General features: G+C 43.7%; 1 long non-coding RNA gene across 2 annotated transcripts in view; it reads right to left on the reverse strand.

Annotated features, from left to right (window-relative positions):
• Positions 1-16,633, reverse strand: part of LOC146399480 (uncharacterized) — a 32,536-nt gene that overhangs the window by 7,941 nt on the left and 7,962 nt on the right. For both annotated transcript variants that reach the window (XR_014817822.1, XR_014817821.1), the window contains exon 2: positions 48-1,923. This is a non-coding gene — a long non-coding RNA (uncharacterized LOC146399480). The remainder of the gene's footprint in view (positions 1-47; positions 1,924-16,633) is intronic.

The raw sequence follows: 16,633 nt of genomic DNA on the forward strand, positions 1-16,633 counted from the left end.
TTATGAAACAAGCCCTGGAGCCTCCAGTTTCACCATCAACAACGTACCTAAAAATAGAAGAAGTTTTGTTCCGAGATCACGTTATCTTTCACCAGCAAGATCCACAAAAGATGCCTTCAGGGAACCTGTGGTCCCAAACTCCAGTCTAATGAGATCCTCGCCGCCTCTTAGAGAGAAAAGGAGGGATGTGGCTCCAACAGGATCCCCTTCCCATCCCCCGCTGCTGACCTGGAGCGGGACTGAAGCCCTGAGCAGTACATTCAGACTTTCCACCACCATGACCCCATCACCTGGGTCTATCTCAGGCTATCTTCTGGCAAGGCTGGAGGGATTTGGGGGAACCCCAAGATTGCCGGTGGCCAAGCCTCTCTTCCTCTAAATTTTTCAATCCCTAGATCATTCCCTGGAAGTGTGATCCAGATGTTTCTGACTCATGTTCGGTGAAGCCCATCACATGTTGTTCCCAGCAGGCGTTTAATGGAGACTCAGAGCGAGTTTCTTGTCTTTATCCAACCGAGGGGTCTTCTGAATGAGACTCGCCCAAGTCAACCTGGGTCCGTGTGAGGTCTGACTCCTTTTGTCATATGTTTGCTTACTTTTTCCCTTCCTCGTCTTTGTTAAGTTTCCCCAAAGGACAGGAAAGAGCGGTCCACTCCCACACCGCTCTCCTTCAGGGCACACGGAGAGCCCATCAGTAGGCAGTGAGGCAGGAACGAAGTTTCTGGCAAGTCGGTATAGGAAAGGCAGTGAAAAATAAATAAAGCAAAAATAAGTACGGATTCTTAGGTTCTTACTGTATTGTAGAAAGTACTTTTCTTTCCAGCTGGTAGATAGAGGGACAGCTTAGCCTGGCTGTTGTGTCAGGAGGTAAGAGATGCCCAAACACAAACCAGATTCAGTGTGGGGTTCTGGAGTCATAAAGATCTGGATCTGAATCAAATTTCTGCTCCTCTCTCCCCATTCGCCACTGGATGTAGGACCAGACTGAGTTGCTGGAACTCTCTGAGCCCCGATTTCCTCATGTTTCAAGTGGATGTAATAATATTTAACTTGTAACTTTTAGCTAATGTTTATTGAGTGCTAACTATGTGCCAGATACTGTGCTAAGAACTTCACATGCATTATTTTATTTTTTGTCTTTTTAGGGCCGCATCTGTGGCTGATGGAGGTTCCCAGGTTAGGGGTCGACTCTGAGCTGTAGCTGCCCAGCCTGTGCCACAGTCACAGCAACACAGGATCTGAGCCTCTTCTGCGACCTATGCTACATCTCATGGCAATGCCAGATCCTTAACCTACTGAGTGAGGCCAGGGATGGGACCCTCATCTTCATGGATTCTAATCGGGTTCATTACCGCTGAGCCACAATGGGAACTCCTACATACATTATTTTATTCTACCTTTATAATGTTCTTCTTCTATAGGTGGGAGAACTGGTGCTTGCAGTATTTGTCTGGCTGGGACACAAACACAGCTTTCTTTCTCCAGAGTTCTCTCTTATTTATTTGCTGTGAATACTAAACAAGATGAAAGCTATAGAGGGCAGGGCTCCTAGTTGGTAGAGAAGAGAACCCACATGCACTAAAAACTGACCTACTGTGTACCATCCCCGATATGTGCTTCCTTCTCCAAGACTATCCTCTGGCTGGTGCAGGCAGAGCTTTTGTGGAATTTACTTGAAAGTTCTAGCAAAGGATCCCAGGGACCTTCGTCTCTTGACTAAAGCAAAGTTCTCCCATTTCCCTGGAGAAAGTTGCTCTCATCTGCCAGGCACACAGCTTTGAGAAAGATGCGTTTGGAATGATGAGGAAAGAGGCAAGGCTTCAGTCAGTCCTTGAATTAAATGGAGGATGAGATGTTCCTTACGGACCTGCCACGCTTCCCAAAGGGCTTTAACGGTGTCCCGGTTCAGCATCAACATTCAATCTAGAAAATACAGAAGGGGAAAGATTTTTCTGTTTGATGCTTTCTTTGCATCAGTGGCAAAGTTTCTAAAGCTTTTCAAAAACAGCAGTTGGCTCTATGCAAAAGGACTCATAGTAAGTGCGTGCTCTGTCACTCCCTAAAAGATTCCAGAATCCCACAGGGTCTGTATTCAACCATCCTGATTCAATTCTTTCGCTCTTTCTTTCTCTCCTTTCTTTCTTTCTTTCTTCCTTTCTTCCTTCCTTCCCTCTCTCTCTCTCTCTCTCTCCCCCTCCCTCCCGCCCTCTTTCTCTCTCTCTCTCTCTTTCTTTCTTTCTTTCTTTCTTTCTTTCTTTCTTTCTTTCTTTCTTTCTTTTCTTTCTTTCTCTCCCTCTCTCTCTCTCTTTCTTTCTTCCTTTCAGAGAGGAAATGTAGCTTGCTGCAGAAATATGTGTCCTGAAAGTCCCTTAATTACCCTGATTTTCAAAAACATGTTTGCAGGATTGAGTTAAGATGTTGAGATAAGGGTGGACACTGTGGTTATAACAGATGAAACTAGGAATAAAAGCGCTCGCTCGTAAAAGTGGAAATGCTTCTCTCTCTCTCTTTTTTTAAACAGTTGACTCACAGGAGATAAACCCCGTGGTCATGTTTATATTATAGACATTGTGGTCCTTTGCTTCCTGAGAGATGACAGTTTCCATCTAACCGAATCTGCTGGAACAGATATTAATCCCCCTTTCTGGAGGAAGAGAAATACATCCTAGAAAAGACTTAAAATGATTGCAATATATCCTCTTTTTTTGCTCCCACAAAACATGGTTTCAACATAAGCTTGACCTCATAAGACAGTCTGCTTAACATTTGTGTTTGACATAAATTGTGACAATGATGACAATAGTAACTTCTAGCTACTGAGCATTTATTCTGTGCTGGGAATGCTGCTGGTCCCTTGACATAAATTATTTCAGTGACCCTTCTCAGTAACACTCTAGAGAAAATTGAGACTCAGGTTTTAAGTGATTTTTCAGAGGTCACATACAAAATGCATAGATTTGAATGCCATGTCTTTTGACCTCAGAATCCATAGGAATCCACTTCTCCTGCCTCTAAAATACTAACGACACATGAAAGTAAAGGGAACAGGAGATGGGGGTGGCGTGGGCATCTGGGCAATAATGCGTCATATCGGGTACTTTACAAAAGGTTTTCTTTTTTTTAAATTTTTTCTTTTTAGGGCTGCCCCTATGGCATATGGAGGTTCCCAGGCTAGGGGTCCAATTGGAGCTGTAGCTGCTGGCCGACACCACAGCACAGCAATGCAGGATCTGAGCCGTGTCTGCGACCCACACCACAGCTCACGGCAATGCCGGATCCTTAACCCACGGAGCAAGGCCAGGGATGGAATCTGAAACCTCATGGTTCCTAGTTGGATTCACTTCCAATGCGCCATCGTGGGAACTCCCACAAAAGATTTTGAACAGCCAAGTTTACATCATGAATTAGCTGAGCTGGGATTGCACACCAAGTGGCTCTGCTTCCATAAACCACTCACCTTCCTCCACCTGAACTGGCTGCCTGAAATTCTTGAAGTTGAGTGAGTTTATGTGAATTTCTAAAAATTGAAATACATATTACAAGTAGATTTAGGAAGCACCTAATCCTGAATTGAACTGAAAAATAATGTTGGGAAGTAAACTATAACCGTCGATGCTCTGGTGACTTAGTGCAGCATAGCAGCTTACCCTCAAGTGCGGCAGCTTAAAAATAACTTTGATTGTCATGGGCATGATTCTGTAGGTCAGAAATTCAGACCAAGCATAGCAGGCTTGCTTCTGTTCCACAATGTCTGGAACCTTGGTTGGGAATTCCTGCACAGCTGGAGGAGTGAAACAGCTAAGGGCTCAGCAGGCATTCCCCCCACCCCCAATACACACACACACACACACACACACACACACACACACACACACATTCTCTAAATAGTGATCATGGGCTTCCTCACGATATGGCAGCTCAGAGCATCCAGGTCAAGTGTTCCAAGAGATAAAGTGAAAGCGGCCAGTTTCTCAAAGCCTGGATTTGGAAACTGAGTAAATATTCCACTTCTACCACATTCTACCATCCTGTGTTGGTCAAACAGCCACAGAGCCCACCCTAATTCAAAGGGAAGGAATATGACCCCCCCCCCATGGAAGGAGTAACAGAATTGGGGGCCATTTTTAAACCACCACAGTGAATTTCAAAATTGCCTAAATACATTCATGTTGGCTAAATCACCAACATCAACAGGACAGGCTACAGAGTGAAGTGTTTCACCCTCAGGCTTTTTCCAAACTTGTCAACAAATAGTAATATTGGCCAATGACTACAAATATAAAAGCATCATTTGGACTTTCTTGTAAGTGCATGTGTAATTCTTAGATGTGTCTTCCGGGAGGAGAAAGGAACATTTTTTTTATATCCCATCATGCCCAAAGCAACCATGTTCGCCAGTAATGTTTCATTTAACCCTCTTAGTTACCTTAGTGCATGATGCTTATTTTATAGATGAGGAAGCCATGTCTCAAGAGGCCCACAGTGGTTTTTAAATATCAACATCCTTGGTGCCTCCAAATTCTTTAAAGAAGGTTTAAACCTTCAGGGGAAGTCTTCTTTTATTGATTTTATTTTTTGCTTTTTAGGGCTGCACCCATGGCATATGGAAGTTTTCCCAGGCTAGGAGTCCAATTGGAGCCACCAGCCTATGCCACAGCCACAGCCACAGCAATGCGGAATCCGAGCCGTATCTGTGACCTGCGTCATAGCTCATAGCAACCCTGAATCTCCGACCAACTGAGAGGCCAGGGATCAAACCCGCATCCTCATGGATACTAGCCAGATTTCTTTCCGATGTGCCACAGTGGGAACTCCTCAGTCTTCTTGCAAAATTTAAATGCCAACTTCTCCAGCCTTAGCTCACACTTCCCATTGGAAAGGAACACGAAGTCTGCAGACTCTCAGAGGTTCACTGTTTCTCCCTTGTTCCATCCAGTTCTTTTTTTTTTTTTTTTTTTTTTTTTTTTTGTCTTTTTGCCTTTTCTAGGGCCATTCCCTCAGCATATGGAGGTTCCCAGGCTAGGGGTCTAATCAGAGCTGTAGCCACTGGCCTATGCCAGAGCCACAGCAGCCCAGGATCTGAGCCATGTCTGCGACCTACACCACAGCTCACGGCAACGCCGGATCCTTAACCTACTGAGCAAGGCCAAGGATCGAACCTGCAACCTCATGGTTCCTAGTCAGCTTCGTTAACCACTGTGCCACGACGGGAACTCCCCATCCAGTTCTTGATCAGTCTCATCATGTCTCCTGTTATTGGTCACATCTTTTCACCCTACCCCACCCTAAATGTGAATCCCAGCCCCCTATCAACCAAGTCCATACAACTCCTGATTATAGCAGAATGTTTATTATACCTGGTTGTTCTGAGGCTTTAAGGGTAATAGGAGCTCACATCCCAGCTGGCAGAGAAAGGATTTTTCAATGAGTACTAGATAACACTTTTTTTTTTTTAAAGTCTCCAGTGCATTTCCATCCCTGGGAATTTCTCACTGGCCATTTGCTCTCACCATGAACCACAGGCTCCCACCATTGTCCTCAAACTCCCAGTCCCTGACTCCTTGCAGCTTTCACCTCCCTCCCCCACTGGCTGCTGCTGGAAACTTAATATCCCCACAACTGGTTTTATGCGTAGCACTTGGGTCCTCCCTCTGTTTTGTCCTGGGCCACTGTAGCCATGTCCTGACCTGATGGCATCTCCTTTCACATCCAGAAACATCATCTATAACTTGGGATCCTTTCTCTTCTGCTGCTTTGGAAAATTGGACCAAAGGCACAGATGCCACAGGGAGGGTTCAGGGTAAGGGTGCTCAGGTGATGGATATGCCTTGGGGTCTAGTGTCAATTTGAATGGATTTTTTTTTAATTTTTAAATTTTTGGTCATTCTAATGATTTTTCCCCCCATTTTAGTTGGTTTGCAGTGTTCTTTCAATTTTCTACTATACAGCAAAGTGACCCAGCCATACACACACACACACACACGTATGCATATATTCTTTTTCTCACATTATCCTCCATCATGTTTCATCACAAGTGACAAGATAAAGTTCCCTGTGCTATACAGCAAGATCTCTTTGCTTATCCACTCCAAATGCAATAGTTTGCATCTATTAACCCCAGACTCCCAGTCCATCCCACTCCCCCTCCTCCGCCTTGGCCACCACCAATCTGTTCTCCAAGTCCATGAGTTTCTTTTCTGTGGAAAGGTTCTTTGTGTCATATATTAGATTCCAGACACAAGTGATGTCATATGGTATTTGTTTATTCTCTTTCTGACTTATTTCACTTAGTATGAGAATCTCTAGTTCCATCCATGTTGCTGCAAATGGTATTATTTTGTTTTTGTTTTTTTCATGGCCGAGTAGTATTCTATGTGTCTATATACCACATCTTCTTAGTCCATTCATCTGTCAGACATTTAGGTTGTTTCCATGTCTTGGCTGTTGCAAATAGTTCTGATGGATATTTTTAAAATCTAAAATTCATTTAACAAATCAATATGCTCCACACATACTAGATATAGAATAAGTACATGAAGAGTGAATAAGTGAATGCTAATGAGTGAGGAGCCACGACGTTGAATAACAATCTCGGTACTGACTGCCACGTTTTGACAACGAAGCTAGAAGATGAATGAGTGAAGTTCAACGAGGGGAATCGTGAGATTGTTTTAGGACACACCAAACCCCACGGAGAGAGACCAAGGGAGAATAATCAATGGCTGTAGAATGAGATGGAAGAAAAGGGAGCAAAGTCTATAGGAATTAGTATTGGTTGGATGTTTTTTGGAGTTTATTTAATAGATACTTGGAAGAATAAATGTTTTAGTAAAGCTTGTAACAATTTGCAAAGTGTTGTGAAAGCCAGGAAGTCATAATGCAGCAAGAGATTACCTAGAGAACTAGAAGGATGACAGTTCTTGGAACAAAGACATATTTAGACAAAAGAAATAGTCAAATAAGGCAGTTTGGAATAAAGCTAGAAGAGCCCAAGGAGGAAAACCCTGGGATCAGTTAAATATAGATGCAATTAAAAAGCCAACCCAGCCCTCTTTTGAAGAGTTGGAATTTGTTGTCTTCCTTAGAGCTCCTTCCTTCCCTAAAGTCACAGGGTTAACTTTTGCTGAGGGACTTTGTGGTACCAAGATGGTAGCTCATGGAAACTGTGGTGCAAAGCCACGCCCCGACTTTAGCTCTCTTAATAACAGACCTGGGCCTACACGAAGTACCCAGTGTGGGCTGTTATGTGGAAAAGAAGTTTTCCCACAGTGCCAATTTAGTTAAATTTGGAGAACCCAGTCGCTTTCGCCCCGCCCCTGCAAGAACTTAGCTTGAGCCCCAGTGGAAGCACCCTTGATGCCTAGTGTGCATCCATGCTGAATAGAAGCCATGGTTCTCCCGGGACACGGAGTCCTGCCTGGGTCTCCACAGCCCTCTGCTCACTCGTAAACTGAGCACTTCCTTTTTTTATGTCAACAAATCTCAGATAATGATTTTTATTATTTCACTACATTCCTTTGAGCCATGGAGACCAAACAAAAAATCATACCAGGAGTTCCTGCTGTGGTGCAGTGAGTTAAGAATCGATTGCCAAAAAAAAAAAAAAAAATCAATTTCAGGAGCTAGGGTCGGTGCAGAGGCACAGGCTCATCCCCGTCCAGTCAGTGGATTAAAGGATCCCCCGCCTTTACTGAATTCTGTCCCTGGCCCAGGATCTTCCATGTGCTGTAGGTGTGGCCATTCAACAACAACAACAAAAGCTCCAGTGACCAGTTATAGTAATAATGGAAAACATTTTCATATTCAATTAAGCACATCTTGGGGACTCTTGGTTTTTTTTGCTTTTTAGGGCCACACCTGCAGCATATGGAAGTTCCTAGGCTAGGGGTCCAATCGGAGCTGCAGCTGCTGGCCTAGTCCATAGCCACAGCAATGCCAGATCCAAGCTGCTTCTATGACCTATACCACAGCTCATGGCCAGATCTTTAACCCACTAAGTGGGGCCAGGGATCAAACCCAAGTCCTCATGGACACTAATCAGGTTTGTTATCACTGAGCCATGACTGGAACTCCAGGACTCTTGGTTTTTGATATGCTGTCATAATGGCATGTATATACTTTTATTTTAGAATTCTTAGTCTTTTCAGAATTTCTAAAATATGACAACTCAGGAAGAGAATGGCATTATTTTTTACTCAGAACAAATGAAAATAATCCCATATACATTTATTTATTTATTTATTTATTTATTTATTTTTGGCCACCCCATGGCATAAAGGGTTACCTGCTAGGGCCAGGGATCAGATCTGAGCTGCAGTTGCGATCCAAGCTGCAGCTGCAGCAATGCTGGATCCTTAACCCACTGTGCCAGGCCAGAGATTGAACCTTCGTCCCAGGGCTCCCGAGACACTGCCTATTTCATTTTGCCACAGCAGGAACTCTCCCACATACATTTAAAAGGCAATGTTAGGGGTGTTTTATCTCATAGGAAATCTAAAACTAGAAAATATGCGGCCTGGTGTCTTGGAATAATCCTAAGACCATACTAATCACTGGCAGTGCTTTAGTTTCTTTGGGTATATTTCCAGTATTGTGCTCCCAGTATTTTTGGGGGGGTTAGAAAAAGACTTTTTTTTTGGCATTTTCTGTCGACCATAGGAGGGCCCCCTGGACACAGCCCTCTTATAATTTAGTAACAGGAAAAGCAAGTACCTTCTGAAAGAGTGCAATGCTCCCTTTCATCAGATGCTGAAAACAGGGTAATCCATTGTGTTTCTTCTTTCCCTAAACTGCCAGGAAGCTCAGAATTAAATGTAACGTTAAGTGACAGTAACTATTTTAAATCTCCCCATTCCTATGTTTTCTGATTTTCTATTTTGACCACCTTAGTGGGAAGGCACATTTTCTTGAAACCTGCCGAAAATATTTTCCAGGAAAGGGAGGAATATACGTGGTTCTTTCAAAACGAAACAAGACAAAATTCCAGTTTCTTTGGTTCTTTTGGACACAAATCTTCGTATCCGTCACAAATCCTTAGTCACTTGGGAAGAATGGTCACACATGTCCTTGTGCATAAAAACACTGACTTGAGAAAAACAGAAAGGCCCTTTGGAATTTAACTTCTTGATGAAAATCTGCCTTCTGATTTGATTCTCTGCTGAACTTGTTCCCTGGGCACAGAGAGCAGGAAAAATTTTATCTAAACCCCCCCCCCATTTTTCTAATTGATCCCAAATGACTGCAGAAGAGAGTGCCCCATGTGGACCTTCTCTAGATGCACATGGTTGTGGGTTTGAAAAAACTGAGCCAAGGGCTTAGTTCAACATCTTTATCAAGAGATGCTTGTTCTGGCTGGCCCCTGGCGAGGTGGAAAATGGCAGCTAGTCTCACTTTCTGGTAATGATATTAGTACGCTAATATCTGATCTGACAAATTCCAAAGGGCTGCAAAAAAATCCAGTCCAAAAAAGCCAATCGAATTGCCCTGAAGCTTTAAAAAATAAACATTTGCGCTTCAAGATGGGTAAAAGCCTGGGAAAGAGGAGCAGCTTCTTCAGCAGCATTTAAATTAAACCAGTGCATCCACCTCGAATCACACTCTTAGACCACTGGCTCGTCCTGGTGGGGTTCTTCAACCCTTTGTCATTTTGCAACACATAATAGCTTTTTAAAGATTTTAGGAAATGTGATGAGCATGTAATGCCGTAGCCCAGCATTTCCTTTAAAAAAAAAAATGTTTATATATATCGTCAGTGAATCATTCTTTATAACAAAGAGCCTGGGAAAAAAAAATTAAGAAAGGTCACACAGGAATTTGTGGACTCGGTACCCAATCAGAAAGCTGCAGATAAAAAGTTCCCATTCCCATTCCGTATGACCCAGAGACCATTTTGGAAATTTAATAAACCTGGAGCAAAGTTATTTGCAATCCCTAGTAATAAATAAAATGGTTAAATTCCACTCATTCTTGCATCCGCCCCGAGGTGATGGCTGGGTCTTATCTGGGAACATGATACCCAGACATTTGAAATCCCTGACGGTATCTGCCTCTGCCGATGCTGGCAGGCAGCCGGCAGTGGGGAGGGAGAAACTTCCCAAGTACTTTATCTTTTAGGATTTGTGCTTTCTACCAAACCACCATTCTTTACTTCTAACCAAACTGGAAAGCAAGAGCTGGGCCTCCGAGATGTTGGCAATAAATATATGGGCTATGGATGTGGGCAGTAATGATCAAAATGAAATAAAAACAGAAACAAAAGACCAAATAAAAACAAGCTCTCAAAATGCACAGCTCACATCCACCCTTTCTAAATTGACAACAGGCTGATTAAATCAAAGGTAGCTTGCCCAAGGTTTGAATTTCTTCATATCTTACAAATAAGAACATCTGCTCTATGGTAAAGAATATTTAAATAGGTAAACAAAGTAATTTTTAAAATTTTTCTATCCACACGTATCACTTTATTCCAATTGGAACAAAGGAAAAGGAGCTAAAAGGAAAGCCAAAAACATTCAACAATGGCTATTTTAAATATATTCAACAATGGCTTTAAACAAAGCTAGTACCTTTAAATCTTAAAAAGCAAACCCATATTCTAATATAATTGATTTTTATTTACTTAAAAAATCAAATCTGTTAGTATGTAAGTAGAATTCACCTGTGAAAAACTAAAGTTTCTTTTTTTTAAAAGGTTATACTCCATTGATAACTATTAGAAAATATTGGCTATATTGGAGTTCCCACGGTGGCTCAGTGGTTAACGAATCCGACTAGGAACCATGAGGTTTCAGGTTCGATCCCTGGCCTTGATCAGTGGGTTGAGGATCTGGCGTTGCCATGAACTGTGGTGTAGGTTGCAGGCACAGCTCAGATCCTGTGTTGCTGTGGCTGTGGTGTAGGCCGGTAGCTACAGCTCCGATCCGACCCCTAGCCTGGGAACCTCCATATGCGTGGGAGTGGCCCTATAAAAAAAAGAAAAGGCAAAAAGACAAAAAAAAAAAGAAAGAAAGAAAGAAAGAAAATATTGGCTATATTGCCTATGCTATACAATATATTTTTAAGGTTTGTTTTTATCAAAGTAGAGTTGATTTACAATGTTGTGCCAATTTCTGCTGTACAGCAAAGTGACCCAGGCATACATGTATATACATTCCCTGTCTCGTATTATCTTCCATCATGTTCTATCCCAAGAGACAAGATATAGTTTCCTGCGCTGTACAGCAGGACCTCATGGCTTATCCATTCTAAATACAATAGTGGGAGGACAATATATTTTTGAACAACGTAATTTTCAAACACAACCACTGCGCTCTTCTGCCAGATTAACGGCACAAGAACTCCTGCCCCTGATCATGCTGTTGATGTCACCTATAGCCATGACTTCTCTTTGCTGATAGGAAAATGGGGGCAATCTTGTCACCTGGCACAGGGAGGTGCCAATTTGCCTCCTCTCAAATGAATTTCATTTGCCTGTGTGTGCCTCTGCCTGTCCGTGCCCTCTCTAACCAGACAGAGAGGAGCTGGGAGGAACAGTAAATTACCAGGTACTAATTTGTATTCATTTATTAAGTTTACTAAGTACTAAAAAGTGCAAGATCTGTCACTTCCTTTTGCATGCGTCTCTTCTGCTTTGCTCCTCGGTGATGTTAACGGTACAACACATCCTTTGCAGCGTAGACCTACGAGAAGTGCCAGGAAAAAAAACATAATTCCTTTTATTATAAAAGAGGTACACGGTGCTAATAAACACTAGCTTTACGGTTTGAGTAGAACAGGAGGTTCCATTGGTTTTTAGGGTGTGTGGTTTTACTGGGAATGGATAACCCTGACGTTGCGGGGTCCCTGGGCTCGTAGGCTGTGCGGATGTACACCCGGGTGAGTGCCCTGGCAGCGCAGTGATGCTCTGGCAGCAGAGCTGTGAGCTTTGGCGTCCACACGCATGTCCAGCACATTTCCTAATGGTCTTTGATGGCTCACAAATGCCGGGGGATGAGCAGAATTGTACGTGCCAGAAGCACCAGTGCCCGGCTCTTTGTCTTTGTAGGTCAGACCCTCGCTCTGCATTTCTGTCTTCTCTGTGCCCTGGAAGCTGATCTCTGCAGATGGCATCAATCGGAGCATCTTCGGCCCTTTGACTTCCTCAGGGGTTTCTGCCAGGGGCAGCTCCTAGAGGCAGATCGGCAGATCGGAGGGTGGCTGCATTATTCTCTGGCTTCCAGCCCCCCATCCAGAGATCCTACAGCTTCTGCAGGGTTTAGGCTCAGAGGTGGCTGTGGGTTTCCACTGCTGCACCGGAGACAATTCGTTGGTCCTTGTTGGGTTCTCTGCCCACATCGCTGGGTATGATCCTTTCATTAAACTCCGTGTGTTTACCATTTTCTAATCTTATCCTCTTCTGACACATACATGTAACTGTGTAGGTTAGATGGGATAACTGTACTTTAAAAAAAAAAAATCAATAGGAGTTCTCAATGTGGCTTAGCCTTTATTTTTTTTTTCTTTTTTTTGCTATTTCTTTGGGCCGCTTCCGCGGCATATGGAGGTTCTCAGGCTAGGGGTCTAATCAGAGCTGTAGCTACCGGCCTACGCCAGAGCCACAGCAACGCGGGATCTGAGCCGCGTCTGCAACCTACACCACAGCTCACGGCAACGCCGGATCGTTAACCCACTGAGCAAGGGCAGGGACTGAACCCGCAACCTCATGGTTCCTAGTCGGATTCGTTAACCACTGCGCCACCACAGGAACTCCATATGTGGCTTAGCCTTTAAAGGACCCCACTTTGTCTCTGTGAGGATGCAGGTTGGATCCCTGGCCTTGCTCAGTTAAATATTCAGCATTGCCATAATAGATCACAGACATGGCTGGGATCTGGCGTTGCTATGGCTGTGGCGTAGTCCTCAGATGCAGCTCTGATTGAACCCCTAGCCTGGGAACTTCCCTATGCTGCAGGTGTGGCCATTAAAAAATAAAATAAAATAAATTAGACTTTTCATTCATTTATCTAATATCTATATTAGATTATGGACATATATATAATCATATATATATATATATATATATATATATGAATAGAAAAAAGTAAGAATAGAAAAAAATATTAAACTAAAAGAGGCCACTTCATGATGATTCTAGAGACAGTTGGCAATAACAGGTGAGGGATTCTGGCTCATGACAAGAATCTTATTTCTTCAGGCTGCAAGATGAATGTAGTTCCTGGTGGCTGGCAGAAAAGAGTAAACAACCATGAGGTCTGGAAAGAGGGTGTCTGGGCTCCAAGTTCTCCTGAGATGGTTTCTTATCCACAAAAGCCCTCTGGAGAGGCTGTAACTGCTTTGAGCTAGTCTGGTGCAGTTGGGAAATAAGTTCGACTGCTTGCTTCATTTGTTCCAGACTGGAAGATTTAGTTGAGCTTGTAAATAGTTCTTGAAATTTGAATACCAACTGTTGCATCCTTTTTCTTTCTTTTTTTCTATTTATAGCTGCACCTGTGGTGTATGGCCGTTCCTGAGCTAGGGGTCAATTCCGAGTTTTAGCTGCCAACCTACACCACAGCCACAGCGACCCTGGATTTGAGCCGCATCTACAAACTACACTGCAGCTTGTGGCAACGCTGGATCCTTAACCCACTGAGTGAGGCCAGGTATGGAACACGCATCCCCTAAGCCACAACGGGAACTCCTCATCTTTTTTTGTTTCGGCCTCACCCGGCACGTGGAAGTTCCCAGACCAGGGATTGAACCTGCGCCACAGCAGTAACAATCCTGGATTCCCAACCACTTGGCCACTAGTGGCATCATTTTAAGAAGTGTTTGGTCTTTCAGAGAGAAAGATCACACAGTTTAGAAGTGATTGCCTGCTGCAAGACCCTGTCTATGGACCTCTGTTTCCCAGGACATGTTCTGCAGTCTGTGGAGCAGGACATGAATCACCAAAGCTCGATTCCGAAGACTGCAGGCCGAAAGTACTTTGGAAACTAAATGCAGGGACAATGGAATTATATCCAATGGTGTCTGAAATGTCATCGAATTGAAAGAAATGGATCCTCTGCTCTTAATCCAAAGGCCAGCCCTCTTTGGTCAGGAAAGAAAAGGATCTTATAAGCAAGGTCGTGTCTCTAAAGGGATTGGTCGTTTTCCTCCTGGAAGCTCACTGCCTATTTTGTTTGCCTCAGGGTGCTGTTCCTTATCGACTCCCCTTCCAGATACCCGGAAAGTGTCGTGAGATCTTGGAAAGGGGAAACAGAAGGAGCCACGCTAAGGAATGAATTGTGTGTGGTTTAGTTAAATTGATTTAACTGGGTTTATATGATTCTAGAGTCTCCTGAGGGGAGAGATCATTTTCTAAATTTATATGTTTAGTCTCTCTGACTGTTGCTATAAACAAATCTGCTGAAAGCAAAGAAAATGAGCATATTTCTTGCTTCATTGCCGTGTAGGTTTTCTTCAGCTAATGCAAGCCCCCCCCCCCCCACTTCCCTCTCTTAGTGAGGCTTGTTATTCCAGGTACAATATGTTTTCTGAAATCTTGAAAGATGTGTTGAAAAAAATGAGCCGAATTGGGCGAGAGGTTCATTTTAGGTAAGTTGAGCCAGAAGAAAAATTGCTGGTGATTTGGTTCATTGCATTTACTGTGAAAGGGGGTTTAAACATTAATTCTATTTCTATGGGTTTAGCCCTATAGATATGTCTATAACACATCCTACTTGCAGAGATTGTACAGCTGCGGTGGAGAACAAAGATAAGTAAAAAGAAAAAAGTCCTCGCCCTTAGGTGCTCCCAGGTGCAGCTTCTAGAACTTACCATTGACCCCTGGAAACGTGTCTCACCTGGATAAGCATACACTACTGCCAAGACATGTGTTCATCTTTATACCATCCAGAATGGCGGTCATCTTTCATGGCGTAAATGCTCATTAAGTCCATGGTCAATCCCAGACTCCAGACTCATGTATCTGGTGCCTGCCTGGCATCTGCCTTTGGCTTCCAGGCCTGGAACTGAATTGCTTCCACACCTGCCATTTCCATTCCTCCCCTGTTTTGCCCCTCATGTCAACCAGCAACTCCACCTTCCAGGGTTTCAGGCCCCCAGCTCCGGAATCTTCAGCTTGTCCTCCGGTCCCTTCCGAGGTGGCCATGCTCACCTCTCCCCGGCTGTGGCAGTGGCCTCCTGACAGCTGCCTCACCAGCGTCCCCACCCCCAACACAGATTCATAACACAATAACCAGAGTCATCCTTTCAAGACGTCAGATCCAAATTCACCTGCTCCCGTGGCCCCTTATCGCACTGAAAATAAAAGCCAAGGTCCTTTCAACATCCTTTCAATGACTCTAAGTTTTTGGGTGGTCTGGTCCCCTCATCCCTCTGGCAGTCCTCTCCTGCCACTCTTTGCCTCCCGCCTTGGTCTTCTTGAAAACACCAGACCCTCCCCCGCCCTCCTCCCAGACTTTACATCAGCTGTAAAGACCTTCTGGAATGTTCCTTCCTTAGATAAGTGCCTGGCTCACCCTCTTCCCTCAGTGCTTACTTGAATGTTGCTCACTAGTCAGCCCTTCACCAACCAACCCACAGAAATAGCACCCCTTCTCCTAGCCTGCTCCTCCCAATTGCCTTTATTCTATTTTATTTTTCTCCCATAGATCTTAACGCACAGATATAGGGCATGTTCTTGTTTATTTATCTATTTTCTGTCTACCTCCCACCCCATCCCATCCCCCAACTTGAACATAGGGGCAGGGTCTGTGTTTTGTCCCCGGCCCCAGGCAGTACCTAGCATGTCCAACATATAGCCCTGTCCCTTGGATCAGAAAATGTAGAGCTTCAGCTGAGTCTTCACACCTCCAAGACTCACAAGCTCTGCTTTGATTGAGTCCATGACATGGGTCTGTTTTCTTATCGTTTGCTCCTTTCCTAGCAGGTGGAATTTTAGATTCTGATAATTTTGCGAGAGCCATTATTCTAAGACTCTATTTTGACAATTAAAAAATTACAGACTCTAGGAGTTCCCATCGTGGCGCAGTGGAAATGAATCCAACTAGGACCCATGAGTTGCGGGTTCCATCCTTGGCCTCCCTCAGTGGGTTCAGGATTTGGCATTGCTGTGAGCTGTGGTGTAGGCTGGCGGCTACAGCTCCAATTCAACCCCTAGTCTGGGAACTTCCATATGCCAAAGGTGTGGCCCCAAAAAGACAAAAAAAAAAAAAAATGCAGACTCTAGATAAATAACCTAACACACTTTGTGCCTTCATCTTCCAAGTGACTGCCCCAAACTTAATCTACTTTCAATTTTAAGGGTGATGTGAGCGCAAAATAATGAGTTAGCTAATAGTAGCCTTTTTTTTTTTTTCTTTTTTGGTCTCCTCAAAGCATATGAAGTTACAGCAGAAATTGGCACAACAGTGGGAAAATAAAAAACAAACAAACAAACAAACAAAAAAAAAGAAATTGGCACAACATTGTAAATCAACTCTACTTTGATAAAAACAAACCTTAAAAATATATTGTATAGCACAGGCAATATAGCCAATATTTTATTTTTTGCTTTTTTTTTGTCTTTTTGCCTTTTTTTTTTCTAGGGTCGCTCCCTCGACATATGGAGGTTCCCAGGCTAGGGGTCGGATCGGAGCTGTAGCCACCG

This window comes from Sus scrofa, chromosome 10, assembly GCF_054392235.1.
Source record: "Sus scrofa isolate SSC_HxYL_T2T_F1_AM1 chromosome 10, Sscrofa_HxYL_maternal_Yorkshire_Landrace_v2.0, whole genome shotgun sequence".
NCBI lineage: Eukaryota > Metazoa > Chordata > Mammalia > Artiodactyla > Suidae > Sus > Sus scrofa.